This window comes from Rhinolophus ferrumequinum, chromosome 3 (assembly GCF_004115265.2).
Source record: "Rhinolophus ferrumequinum isolate MPI-CBG mRhiFer1 chromosome 3, mRhiFer1_v1.p, whole genome shotgun sequence".
Taxonomy (NCBI): Eukaryota; Metazoa; Chordata; class Mammalia; order Chiroptera; family Rhinolophidae; genus Rhinolophus; species Rhinolophus ferrumequinum.
Genome location: NC_046286.1, coordinates 6,492,952 through 6,506,152, shown reverse-complemented (window position 1 = coordinate 6,506,152; position 13,201 = coordinate 6,492,952). Strand labels below are relative to the sequence as shown.

The following is a 13,201-nucleotide window of genomic DNA, read 5'->3' as shown; positions in this document are numbered from 1 at the left end:
TTCAAACCATAGAGATGTTTGGGGGTTTGTATGTATTTGGCTAAGATTTCATTTTAAAGTAGATTTAAAGCATTAATATTTCTATTTTGCCAATTTATAACAATAAAATACTACTATTTATTGGATTAAAAATCCCTGTAATGCTATTTAGTAGCTTTAGAAAGAAATGCAAAGGTTCAGTCTCTCAGTGTTACCCAGTAGTCAGGACTTGGTTTTCGGTATCTTTCCTGCCCTCCGCTCGGATCTAGGGTGGCAATGAGGACACGGAGGACAGATACCAGCGTTGTTGACTTACGTCTCGGGAAGTAAGAGAAAGGTGGTCTATTGAAATGATTCCTTATTTTTTAGTTAAAGTGGGTGGCAGGATTTAAAATTTTATTCTTGATAATCTGAGTTCATGCTACTTGATCACTCCTAAGGAAAAAAAAAAAGGAAAATGGGAATAAAACAGTGTGCATGTGAGGGGGAAGAAATAACAGAAGATTACCATTGAATAAAGAAGCCACAAGCAGAAAATAATGACGAGAAAATAGAAGTGAGAAAATAGAAGTGAGAAAATGTTCTTCCTCTGGCTTTCTCCTCTCTCTGTCTCCCCCCCCCCGCCACCCTTCTTCTATTTCTTTTTGTACTTGAGGAGCATAATCCAATTAAGAATCTGTTCTCAAATGCTTAATAATAAAAAAGGGGGGAAATCACCTTTTAAATTTAAGAATCTTTAAGGAAAATTAATAAGGCTATTTTTGTGGTTATTCTATATTATTGATTTAAAAAGACTTTAAGAGGCAGTGTTGTGTCTCTTCAGTACATTGTTATGTCTTAAACACAGCAACTACATAGAATGTGTGGATTTTGTTTGGATCCTGGTTTGAGAAAACCAACTATAAAGTGTTATTTTTGAGCCAAATCAAGATATTTGATTTTGGACTGGGTATTAGATGATATCCATTTGGTTAGTAGAGCTAACAATATTGTAGTTATACACAGAAATGTCCTCATTTCTGTTGTAGGTGCATTGAGACATGATGTTCGAGATTCGCTTGAAAATATTAAAATATTACTGCAGCAAAAATAAAGAAAAAATGTAAAAAGAAATAGGTGAAACAAACATGGCAAAATGGCCACACTTGAATTTGGGGAGGAGTTCATTATATTGCTCTGTTTGCAGTCTTTCAGAATAAAAAAATTTTAAATGATCTCTGGAGTTCTGCAAGTTAAAAAGAAATGATGGTCATTTTAAACCTCTAAGTTTGGGGTGGTGTCACTTATAGCAATAGATAACTGGGAAACTCTGTGACCACTTTTTACTCACGGCTTCAAAGCAGTTCCATGTCACGTTGCTTGGAGACCTTTGGGAGCTCTTCACGCAAAGGTGTTCTTTGCCAGCTGAAAGGAAGTTCAAACCTTATAGATTATTTCCAGGTTCCTCCTGCTCTAGACAAAGCTTCTTAGGTTTCAAGGAAGAGAAGAAACGCATTGAATTTACCTCAGGAAAAGGGAGTTTAATGAAAGGATACAGAGGGCTCATGGGAATCCAAGAACAGGAACTGCTGCTCAGCACGGCCTCGTGGAAGCTGCAGCTGTTTTTTATATACATATACATGTCCGTATCCATATCCATATCCATTAAGACTACCTCTTAAGTCTTTTTAATCAAAGACTTTTATATACATATACATGTCCATATCTATATCCATATCCATTAAGACTACCTCTTAAGTCTTTTTAATCAATAATATAGAATAACCACAAAAATAGCCTTATTAATTTTCCTTAAAGATTCTTAAATTTAAAAGGAGGTGATTTTCCCCCTTTTTTTATTATATACTCATAGGGTAGATTTTCTGCCCCTCTCTGCACATATACTCTGCTCTTTTCTCATTAATTAGACTTGGCTTATTTATTTATCAGTTCAGAAATGGATCATCATGCCTTTCCCCACTTCCTAGTCCCCTTTCTACATCACAGCATTTATAATTCAAGTGCCACTTCTTCTTCAGTGCCGGTTTCCAATTTTTGAAAAGGCATCTGATGAAAACAGCTCCTCTTTGCTAAGCAAAGTCCTACAAAGCACAGGTAGCTGTGCTAATTACATCAGAACTGACCTTGTCCAGGGGTCCACCATGGAGCAATCAGCTGGAATTCTGGAGGGCAGGTCTGGAAGTAAAGAGTCCCCCAGAAGGGGTGTGGGCGGGCCATGCAGTGATTGACATCTCCAGAGCCCCTCCTCATTGAGGGGTTAACTCCTCCCGGTCAGAAAAATGAAAGCCGAGATGGGCAGGAACATGACCGCCAGATGAGAGTAGCACACAATCAGGAACCTCCAGCCCAGGGGAGGATGAGGAATGAAGGAAGGTGAAGAGAAGCCATGTCTGGCAGCAGATGGTGGGACCTGCAAGCCGTGCTAGTGCTTGCAGGTGGCATGTCACCCTTGAAGGCTCCATAGTGTCCTACATACAGTCTCTGGAGTCCATCAGACTCTGCGTTCAAATTCCAGGGCAGCTAATTTAGAAGCTGTGAGACCTCAGGCAAATTACCATCTCTGAGCCTTGATTTCTTCATCTGTAGAATGGGGGTAATAGTACCATCCTTGCAGGGCAAGGGTGGTGATTAAATGAAATAACTCTTAAGTATTTTAACACGAGTGTCTGGCTCATCTCAGCCGCTCACTAAATGTGAACTCCCTTTTTTCCCTCCACTTGGGATTTGAAGCTCCCCCGTCCAAGTTGTGAAATGTGCTGGGACAAAGATCCTGGACTGGAGGTCAAAAGGCTTCTCACCCCACTTACTCACACCCTCAAACGAGTTTCCTGCCTCAAGGCTTTGCACCGTGCAAAGGTGAAACAAGCCTGCATAGGTCCAGAGATGCCCTGAGGGGGTTACCAGCCCTTTTCGATTCCTAAAAGTCTGCAAACCAGAATTAGACCACACATGGTTTGGCATCGTAACCGAGAGATGTGCACATTAGAAACCAATGACTAGAAACATGGTGCAACAACATTGAAGCAATGCTTTTGGATGGGCCCCTCTCATTTTGAGAATTCACTGAAATTATGAAACCACCTGGCAGATCTCAGTCCCCTGCAGACTCGCTGCCCTGAGGCAGCTTGGCAGCTCTGTATAGCAGCAATTGGGGAACATCCAGCATCTCATGTCAAATGCCAGCACTGGGGGGCACTGAGGCTGAGGGGAGCGACACTGCAGTCCCAGGCCTGGGGTTCATTCCCAGCCTTGTTGCCAACTAGCTCTTGTGTCCTTGGGCAAGTCACTTTCCCTCTCTAAGCCTGGGTCCCCACACCTCTAAACTAGGAAGGCTGGACCAGATGATTTCCAAGAGGCCTCAAACTCAGGTAGGGAAGGTTTAAAAGAACGCTTAGAGTTACCCAGGCATGACATCCTCTCTCGCACTCCTAGTGGTGTGACCCTGGGCAAATTGTTTAACCTGTATACACCTCAATTTCCTTATCTGTAAACTGGGGATAGTTTATAGTGTAAGGTTGTGAAGATTAAGAAAGATAATCCATGAGCGCATGTAACACAATGCCTTGCCCATAGTGAGTTTTCAATGGATATTAGATATTATTACTGGGAGTGAATGGGGATTAAAAAAATACTCTTGAAAGTGTAGCTCTATTAATCATGTTGACCTCTCAGACTCCCCAGACTAGAATCAGCAGTTTTCTGGAGCCAAAGGGGAGCAAATAGCAGTTTGTACAACAAAGTCATTTCTCTCCTACCACTCCCACATTTCCCTTTATTGATGCGTTGCAATGAGAGGACCCTTTGCAAGACAATCTTGAAAGCCAGGCTTTCGGAAGAAGGAAATGATGATTTTAGCCTGGAGGGCTTACCCGTTAAGGTTACTGTAAGCCAGGCTAGAGAGAACTCAGTATATGAACAATATTTCTCTAATATCCCTGAGAGGGAACTAAATACGGATTCTTGGGTCCTGCTGCAAATCTACTTGCTCATACTCTTAGTGCCCCTGTTACCGCTTCTTGTCAGGGACGTTTAGTAAACCCTGAGAGGTGTGTCCGCCCTTCAGGCCCAGTGCATTGTGGGGAGGAGAAGGAAAGGGGCAGGGACAGCCATGGTTTCCATGTGGAAGAACTGACCCCCAAGGTGGCATGGAGAGAGGGAGGAGGAGGAAAGGGGGAACTGTGAATGAGGTGACTGAATAGTATCTGTTAGATGTTGGTTAAATGGGAACAGACCAAGATGCCTCATTAGCAAGTTGTCTCCTCCCTTCCCAGCTCCCACTCCCTGATCTGGGGCTCATGAAGACAGATTAAATCAGTAACAGGAGAAAAAGAAAAAAGAAAGGAAAGGTATCTTCTTTGCACATTTGAGTGTCCTGTGAATGAATTGTTGCTCTTACTATGTCATATCATCGTCATCGAACTGTCACATCATTATCATCAAGAAGTCTTCATCTCGGGGCGGACGAGTGGCTCAGTTGGTTAGAGCGTGAGCTCTGGGCAACAGGGCTGCCGGTTGGATTCCCACCTGGGCCAGCGAGCTGCGCCCTCCCCAACTAGAATGAAGACAACGAGCTGCAGCTGGGCTCTCAACCACAAGGTTGCTTGTTCGACTCCTGCAAGGGATGGTGGGCTGCGCCCCCTGCAACGAACAAGGGCGACTGGAGCTGAGCTGCGCCCTCCACAACTACGACTGAAAGGACAATAACTTGACTTGGAAAAGACCCGGAAGTACACACTGTTCCCCAATAAAGTCCTGTTTCCCTTCCCCAATAAAAATCTAAAAAAAAAAAAGAAGTCTTCATCTCAATGTCTCCAGCTCTGAACCCCTTACAGGTCTGGGGTCACTCAGGAGCTAAGCCAGGTTCGGGCCCCTTTATGTCCTGGAAGCTGCCCTGTGCCTTCAGGGCAGGAACCAAAACACACTCTTCCAGTCTGGCTGGGAAAGGGTTTGGGGGCAGGAGGCTGGGAATTAAACCTTCCCCACGGGATCACCCAGTCACTAAATTAAAGGGTGAGCCCACGCAGATGGATTTTGAAATTCCCAGATCAGTGTGCATCCTCGGCCTTGGCATTCTGGGCTCCCCTCTGGTTGCACTGCTCCCAGGCAGATGGTTCATGACCCAGAGGCTCTGCACAGTTTCTGAGTGTTAAGTTCCTTTCTTTCTTTTTCTAGTCACTTCTCACGCTGCCTGGTACAGAGGAAGAACTCTGAAAATCTGGACATTTGATCCTTTTGATGATTCATTATGGAACTAATCATATTAGGTTGGTGCAAAAGTCATTGCGGTTTTTGCAATTATTTTTAACTTTTTAAACTACAATTACTTTTGCACCAACCTAATAATAATAAACTCAGATCTTTTTTTTTTAATAATTTTTTTTTTTTTAAGATTTTTATTGGGGAAGGGGAACAGGACTTTATTGGGGAACTTCCAGGACTTTTTTCCAAGTCAAGTTGTTGTCCTTTCACTCTTAGTTGTGGAGGGCGCAGCTCTGCTCCAGGTCCAGTTGCCGTTTTCTAGTTGCAGGGGGCACAGCCCACCATCCCCTGTGGGAGTCGAACCGGCAACCTTGTGGTTGAGAGGATGCACTCCAACCAACTGAGCCATCCGGGAGCTCAGCGGCAGCTCAGCTCAAGGTGCCGTGTTCAATCTTAGTTGCAGGGGGCGCTGCCCACCATCCCTTGCGGGACTTGAGGAATTGAACTGGCAACCTTGTGGTTGAGAGCCCACTGGCCCATGTGGGAATCGAACCGGCAGCCTTCGGAGTTAGGAGCATGGAGCTCTAACCGCCTGAGCCACCGGGCCGGCCCCTTTATTTTTTTTAATGTCTTTATTATTATTATTATTATTGGGGAAGGGGAACAGGACTTTATTGGGGAACAGTGTGTACTTCTGGGACTTTTCCAAATCAAGTTTTTGTTTTTTCAATCTTAGTTGTGGAGGGAGCAGCTCAGCTCCAGGTCCAGTTGCCATTGTTAGTTGCAGGGGGCGCAGCCCACCATCCCTTGCCAACCGGCAACCTTATGGTTGAGAGGACAGGCTCCAACCAACTGAGCCATCTGGGAGCTCAGCGGCAGCTCAGCTCCAGGTGCCGGGTTCAATCTCAGTTGCGGAGGGCAGAGCCCACCATCCCTTACGGGAGTCGAGGAATCAAACCAGCAACCTTGTGGTTGGAGAGCATACTGAGCCATCTGGCCACCCGGGAGCTGACCTAAGTCTAGTTGCGGAAGACGCAGCTCGCTGGCCCATGTGGGAAACGAACTGGCAGCCCCGTTGCCCAGAGCTCACGCTCTAACCAACTGAGCCCCCCATCCACGCCAATAAACTCAGATTTGAATCATCCATTTCAGTTTTTAAAAGTTGTAGTAAAATACATATAACAAATATACTATTTTAATCATTTTTAAAGTGTACAAGTCAGTGGCTTTAGTATATTCACAATGTTGTGTGACCATCACCACTACTGGTCTAGTCCTGAATATTTTCATCACCTTAAAAGGAAACCCTGTACCCATTAAGTAGTCATTCTCCATTTCTCCCTCTCCCCAGCCACTGGCAACCACTAATCTGCTTTCTGTCTCTACGGATTTGCCTATTCTAAATATCTCATATAAATGGAATCATACAATATGTGGCCTTTTGTGTCTGTCTGCTTTCTCGTAGCATAATGTTTTTGTAGTTGATCCATGTTGTAACATATATAAATACTTCATTCCTTTTTAAGATTGAATAGTATTCCGTTGTATTGATATATCACATTTTGTTTATCCATTCATCAGCTGACATCCTTTATACTTTTAATGTGCTTTTATATGCATTATGTATCCTCATAAAAACTGGGCGGTAGTCAGGGCAGGTACTATTCATTATTATTACGATTCTCCCCATTTTACAGATGAAGAGACTGAGGCCCTGTCCAACGTCCCATAGCTATTTTTTTGCTTGTTTGTTTGTTTTATTGGGGAATATTGGGGAACAGTGTGTTTCTCCAGGGCCCATCAGCTCCAAGTCGTTGTCCTTCAATCTAGTTGTGGAGGGCGCAGCTCAGCTCCAAGTCCAGTTGCCGTTTTCAATCTTTAGTTGCAGGGGGCACAGCTCTCCATCCCATGTGTGAATTGAACTGGCAACCTTGTTGTTAAGAGCTCACGCTCTAACCAACAGAGCCATCTGGGCGCCCCTCTGGAAGCTCAGTGGCAACTCATTGTCTTCAATCTAGTTGTGGAGGGTGCTGCTCACTGGCCCATGTGGGAATCGAACCAGGAACCCTGTTGCTCAGAGCTCGCACTCTAACCAACTGAGCCATCCTGCCGCCCTCCCATAGCTGGTTAATGGCAGACCCAGAATCAGAACCCAGGTGTCTTGACTTTGGATGACCAAAACTTTCGTCAGACAGTTTGCTTGGTAAGTGCTAGTGGGTCCTGGTTGGACAGGTGCTCACTATGGCAAGACAGGTGAGGACCAGTGAGGATTCAACCCTGGACCGTCCTAATTTTGGACGGGCCTAATTTTGTCCACTGGCAAAGCTTGTCACTGCCTACAAGGCCAGATCCTGCTAGGCCTCTGCTCAGACCTCACTGAGAACTCACTCCCCTTCTGTCTCCGCATGAAGCACCCCTGCCTTAGGATGCCATAGGAGGCTTTAGCCCAGGGAGGGCAGGGACTGGGTCTTACTACGCTTTACTCTCCCAGCACCCCGAGCCTGGCTGTAGGGGCTCCATAAATGTTTGCCCGCTAAGGTATTTTAAGGGGCTAAGGGTACTCTGATTTTTCCTCTCTCTCTCCAGCAACATACCACGAGTAGCAATCTCCCACCATCCAGGGCAACCCCTTCTGCTTTGTTACTTGCAATGAATAACAAGCAGTTAGGAGCTCCAGCTCTCTCACATGAATCAGCAGATCTTTGGGGAGTGAAATCCTGCTCTGCAGCAGCGAGGGTTTTATTTCTGCTAAAATAACAACAAAACCACATAGTGAAAATTTGGAAAATTGAACAAAGCAGCAAAAATGACCCATACTCTTACTACAGTAACATAACTGTTATTTTGAAGAATTCCCTTCCCCTAGAATTCCTTCCGTCCTCCCTTCTTTCCTTCTTTCCTTCTTTCCTTTCTCCCTTCCTTCCATCCATCATGAAAGTAATATACAATATTATAATATTGAACAAATTATAATACTGAAAAACCTAATATCTCACATTTAGGGACAACCACTGTGAACATTTTGTATATTTCCTTCCATCTTTTTTCAATGCCTTGTTTTCAAAATTGAGATTATACAGAATACACAGTTCTCCTAGTATATATATATTTTTTGTGTCATTAATTTTTCTAATAATAAATTTAACATATCTTATAGAAATTTCTAGAAAATTTTCAAAAAAAGAAGGAAATCAACATTACCTAGAATCTTCCTTCCACAGATAGAAATTTTAACCCACATTTATTTTACATAGTTATAATCCTAGTGAATACAGGTTTTTCCTGCCTACCTTATAAGCATTATCCAATGTTGCCTCATAGTCTTTATAGTTAAATTTATTCTTTTAATTTTTAATAGGGAAAACATTTACATGGTACAATATTCAAAAAATTCGAAGGGTGTTTAGTAGAAAGATTTCTTCCCACCTTGTTCCCCATCTGCCCACTTTTCCTGCCACAGCACCCACTATTACCTGTGAATACTCCATCAAGGACCCTCCTGTGCATATCTAAACAAATACATACATGCTTAAATGTATTCCTTCCCCAGCGCCCCCATGTTTTACACAAATAAAGAACTACTACACTCTTCCTCACCGTTTTTTTTTTTTTTTTTAGATTTTATTGGGGAAGGGGAACAAAGACTTTTTATTGGGGAACAGTAGTGTGTTTTTCCCAGGACTCATCAGCTCCATCCAAGTCAAGTTGTTGTCCTTTCAATCTTAGTTGTGGAGGGTGCCATTCAGCTTCAAGTTGTTGTCCTTTCAGTCTTAGTTGTGTCCGGCGCAGCTCAGCTCCAGGTCCAGTTGCCGTTGCTAGTTGCAGGGGGCGCAGCCCACCATCCCTTGCGGGAGCCGAACCAGCAACCTTGTGGTTGAGAGCCCTGCTCAGCTGCAGCTCCTTGTCTTCATTCTAGTTGGGGAGGGTGCAGCTCGCTGGCCCATGTGGGAATGGAAAGGGCAGCCTTGTTGCCCAGATCTCACGCTCTAATCAACTGAGCCACTCGTCCGCCCCCTCACCTTCCATTTTAATTCAACAATATATCTTAGAGTCTTCCTATTTATATTCAAAGAGAGCTTCTTCAATTGTTTCTTTTTTTACACCTTGTAGGATTCCCATCTATGTATAATAGGTATAGCATAATGTATTAAACTAGATTCTATAGTTGAACATTTGTTTCCAATCTGTTACAAACAATACTTAGGTGACTAACATTGTACACATATCATTTTACACGTGTGAGTGTGAATCTCTCAGTAAACTCCTAGAAGTAGGTTTCTCCTGAGGCCTGTCTCCGTGGCTTGCAGACAGCTGCCCTCTTGCTGCCTCTTCACATCGTCGTCCCTCTGTGCATGCGCGACGCTGGTGTCTCTCTAAGTGTCCTAATCTGCTCTTCTTATGGGGACACCTGTTAGATTGGATTAGGGCCCACCCTAAGGGCCTCATTTTAACTTCATTACCTCTTTAAAGGCCCTGTCTCTAAACACAATCACATTCTAAGGAACTGGGGGGTTAGGAATTCAAATTTGGGGGGGACACAGTTCAGCCCATAATAAGACCTACTGTGTGCACAGCACATTAGCTCATGCCTCTTCACCCAGTGCAGGCACTGTGGGCCTTATTCCTGTTTTAAAGACGAGGAGGCTGGCATTGGGACGGGCTGGTCATGGCTCATGATCAGCCAGCTGACAAGTAATTTGATAGACCCAGCTGCCATCCACCCACCAAAGTGCTTTTCAAATTTCAGGTCATGGAATCAATTGAGTGAGTCACATGAGCGTTTTCAAAAATAATGGCAGTATTTGAGTTCATGCTCTGCCCTCTTCCATGTCGCCCTTCGGGGAAAGCAGATGGAACTGGGCTGAGTTTTAAAAGGCCATCCTGCAGGCGGATGGGAGATGAGTGAGGCTCGAGGAGTGGGAGGAGGAAGTACCTGGGCAGGACCTTGTCCAGATGAAAGCAAGAGGAGACGGCTCTCCAGGCAAGGATGGTGAGGGCGGAAAGGACCTCCTAGAACTCAGTCCTCCACTCCCATTTCATTGGTGAAAGAAACTGAGGCCCAGAGAGGAGGAAGTGAATGCAGTGCTCTAACGTCCTGTCTTCTCCCTCTCCTCAGGCCAGTTGATTTCTCTGTGTTTCCCCGGGACCCAGCACACCATTCAGAATAGAGTCAGGTGTTTACAGGAGACTCAAAACCTGGGAGGAAACGGGACAGTGGGGCAAGAGTCCCAGCTGTATGCCCCTGACCTCTAGTGGTGCGTAAATGTGTGTGCTGCACCTGAAGGAAGAACAAGCAATTGCTAATCACAAACAATCTTAGAGCATGAGGATGTGGAACACACACACACACACACACACACACACACACACACACACACCCTCCTTTGGAGAAACCCTTCAGCCAAGATGGAGTCAGCATCAGAGGCCTTCCTCTCTCTGGTCTCCTCTTCCCTCTTTTGCCTGCATCGAGTGGAATTCTCCAGGTCCTCCCACGTTTCTTTAAGTGAGGTTTTTGCTAGACAAGCCAGTTTTTCTTTGGCTGAAATCAGTCACTTCACAAACTGTCTGCTATTCTGCTAAAAGACCCACCCGCCCAGTGGTATGCTGGTAAATGTTGAGCAACCAGCTCTTCAGGGGAAAAAGATAGATCAACAACTTCGAAAGAATCAATAATAGTAAAATGGCAGTAAAATATATGGAAGTAATGAGTTTTGAGTAAATGTTACTTTTAGTTTTAATACAATTTAATTGTGAGTTTATATCATGCATTCTCAGCAGGGGTGACAATCAGTTCTTGGTGGGGGACAAAAACAGTCTTACTCTTTTTATATATAAAGCACAGATTTACTCCAGTACATAAACAGACATACAGTATAGCTGTGATATTAACATGTCATGGGGAGGGTGGTAGGAGATTAGGAAAATAATGTCTGAAAAGGCTCCTTAGGAGGCAATAATGAACAAAAGGTTGAGAAACACTGGTTCGTATAATTTAATTTTTAATGGTGCCTGGGTTTAACAACCAGCTCACAGAATTCCTGAATAGGTAGCAGTTGGCTCTTACAAGCCTGTATGAGCAGGCTCCAGCCCACCTGGGGTGAAGGGGGTGGGGGACAAAGTAGAGAAGGGAGAGAGAAACCCCATCTGCCACCCAAGCAGTTCATCAGGCTGGTAGGAAACGTGGCATGCGTGGGGTATTAAGAGGACAAAGAGAGTCCCTAGCCCCCCAGCAAATCACGGGGGGCTGCCCTAGTTCAGCCATGGAGTCCTCACCCAAGACCCTGGGTCGTGGTCCATGTCATCCCATCAGGTGGTTGGGTCCCATGTCCTCCAACAGCTCCATCAGTGTGGCAGATGGGCGGTGGCATCCTGCAGGGTCCCCCAACCCAACAGAACACAACAGACATTTGTGCACACACCCTCACCCTTGCCCCGGAAGGGAGGCTCAGAAAATTCAAATCATCTTTGTTCAGTGCCTCTGGTTGGGTGGTTCTGCTGAAAGGCCTACCTTAGGCCAGTGCGGGAGTCAGAAGGGGCAGGGCTCGGTTTCCCACTGGGAGCCAGAGGGGCCCATTCAGTGATGTTTCTTCCTCATCAGATGTTCCCGAGAGAGTAATGAGGATGACACAGCCCTCAATGCTTGATTAGGTAGAGCTCCCGGAAACTTGGACGCCTTTGGGCACCTTTCAGTGCTGGCTGGGTTGGGGGAGGGGAGTGGGGACGCTGAGCATGCAGTTGCCAACAGACACCAGCTCAGGCCCCCGGTGGGGCCTCCGGCCACTGCGTGGGAGCAGGGTGGGGGAGGAGGGTGTCCTCCTGGAAGCCCTGACAGGAGCTGCTCCAATTACTTCAGGGGAACTTGTGCAGTCACCAAAGGCACTTTGTTTTCTGTAAACAGGGCAGAGAGGAAGCATCAGGGAACTTAGGAAGAGGTAGTGCCTTCTTTCCCTTAGTCTGCCTCTCCCCCTTTCCTGACCCATTAGGAGGCTAGGCTCTTGCCCGCTGGCCCACGGGCTCTCTGGATCCTGCACAAAACCTGTGCATGGCTCTCAGAACCTCATTCTCCAAAGGCCCAGCTGTATCCCAAAAGGGTCAGGCTGAAACCCACCACCCCCAAACAGCCACGTTCCTCTGCAGCCTTGCCTTTCTGTTTTCCTGCCCTGTAAAATGGGCCTAATCACTGCCTTCCCACCCAATCAAGGAGTGGGGGTTCATTGGTGTGCGTGATGCTCCAAGACTCCCCCGTCAAGGCTCTGTTGGTTGTGGAGAGGAGTGGATCCATGCCGTGCGTGCCCCAGCTGCCCCCGGCTTCTCTTGGCAATGGTCATTTAGATGGTGTGCTCATTCACTCACTCTGTAAAGTCTCTGTGGGCACTTGCTCTGCTCACTACCCACAGGATTGTCTCTGGTGGTCCCTAGACCAGCTTCCAGCTTTGGGGCTTTTCCAGGCCTCCCTCAGGAGTTCCTTGAGGCCAGCCTGTTAGGAGCTGAGGGAGGCTGGGACCTGCACTAGCAGGTGATGTCCAGCCTCCAGCATGACCTAGGAAGAGTGGTGAGGGTCCCAACACGTGAGCTACATGCCTGGGAGGGCTGGCCAAGGTGAGGGGCCAGAGTTCAGGGGTAGGACTTGTCATTCTCATAGTCAGCATGCCCTCTCCACCTCAGAGCCTTTGCCCACGCTGTTCTCTCTATCTGGAACTCTCTTCTTTCTTTTTCATTTGATTAACTCCCACTCATTTTTTATGCGCTAGCCCAACCATTACTCCTCATTTCCACACTTAAGACAAATCTCTGTGATTAGTGTTCATAGCAAAGGGAACTTGTTTATAGGAACTAACTTTTTGGGGGTGAGAAACTTTGATTAATGCCCATGTCTCCACTGGAAGCCTCCCAAGAGCAGACAGAATGTGTGCTTTTGCTCATCATTACACCCCAGTCTAAAGATTTATTGAATGAATGAGTGAAATGAGTTACCACCGTCCCCACGTGGCATTCTCCACTTTGTGCTGCAATCAGCCGTTTA

The 13,201-nt window shown here is 45.7% G+C and overlaps 1 long non-coding RNA gene across 1 annotated transcript in view; it reads left to right on the top strand.

The window, feature by feature from the left end:
- LOC117015703 (uncharacterized) overlaps positions 1–13,201 on the top strand; it is a 28,830-nt gene that overhangs the window by 5,531 nt on the left and 10,098 nt on the right. The window lies entirely within an intron of this gene.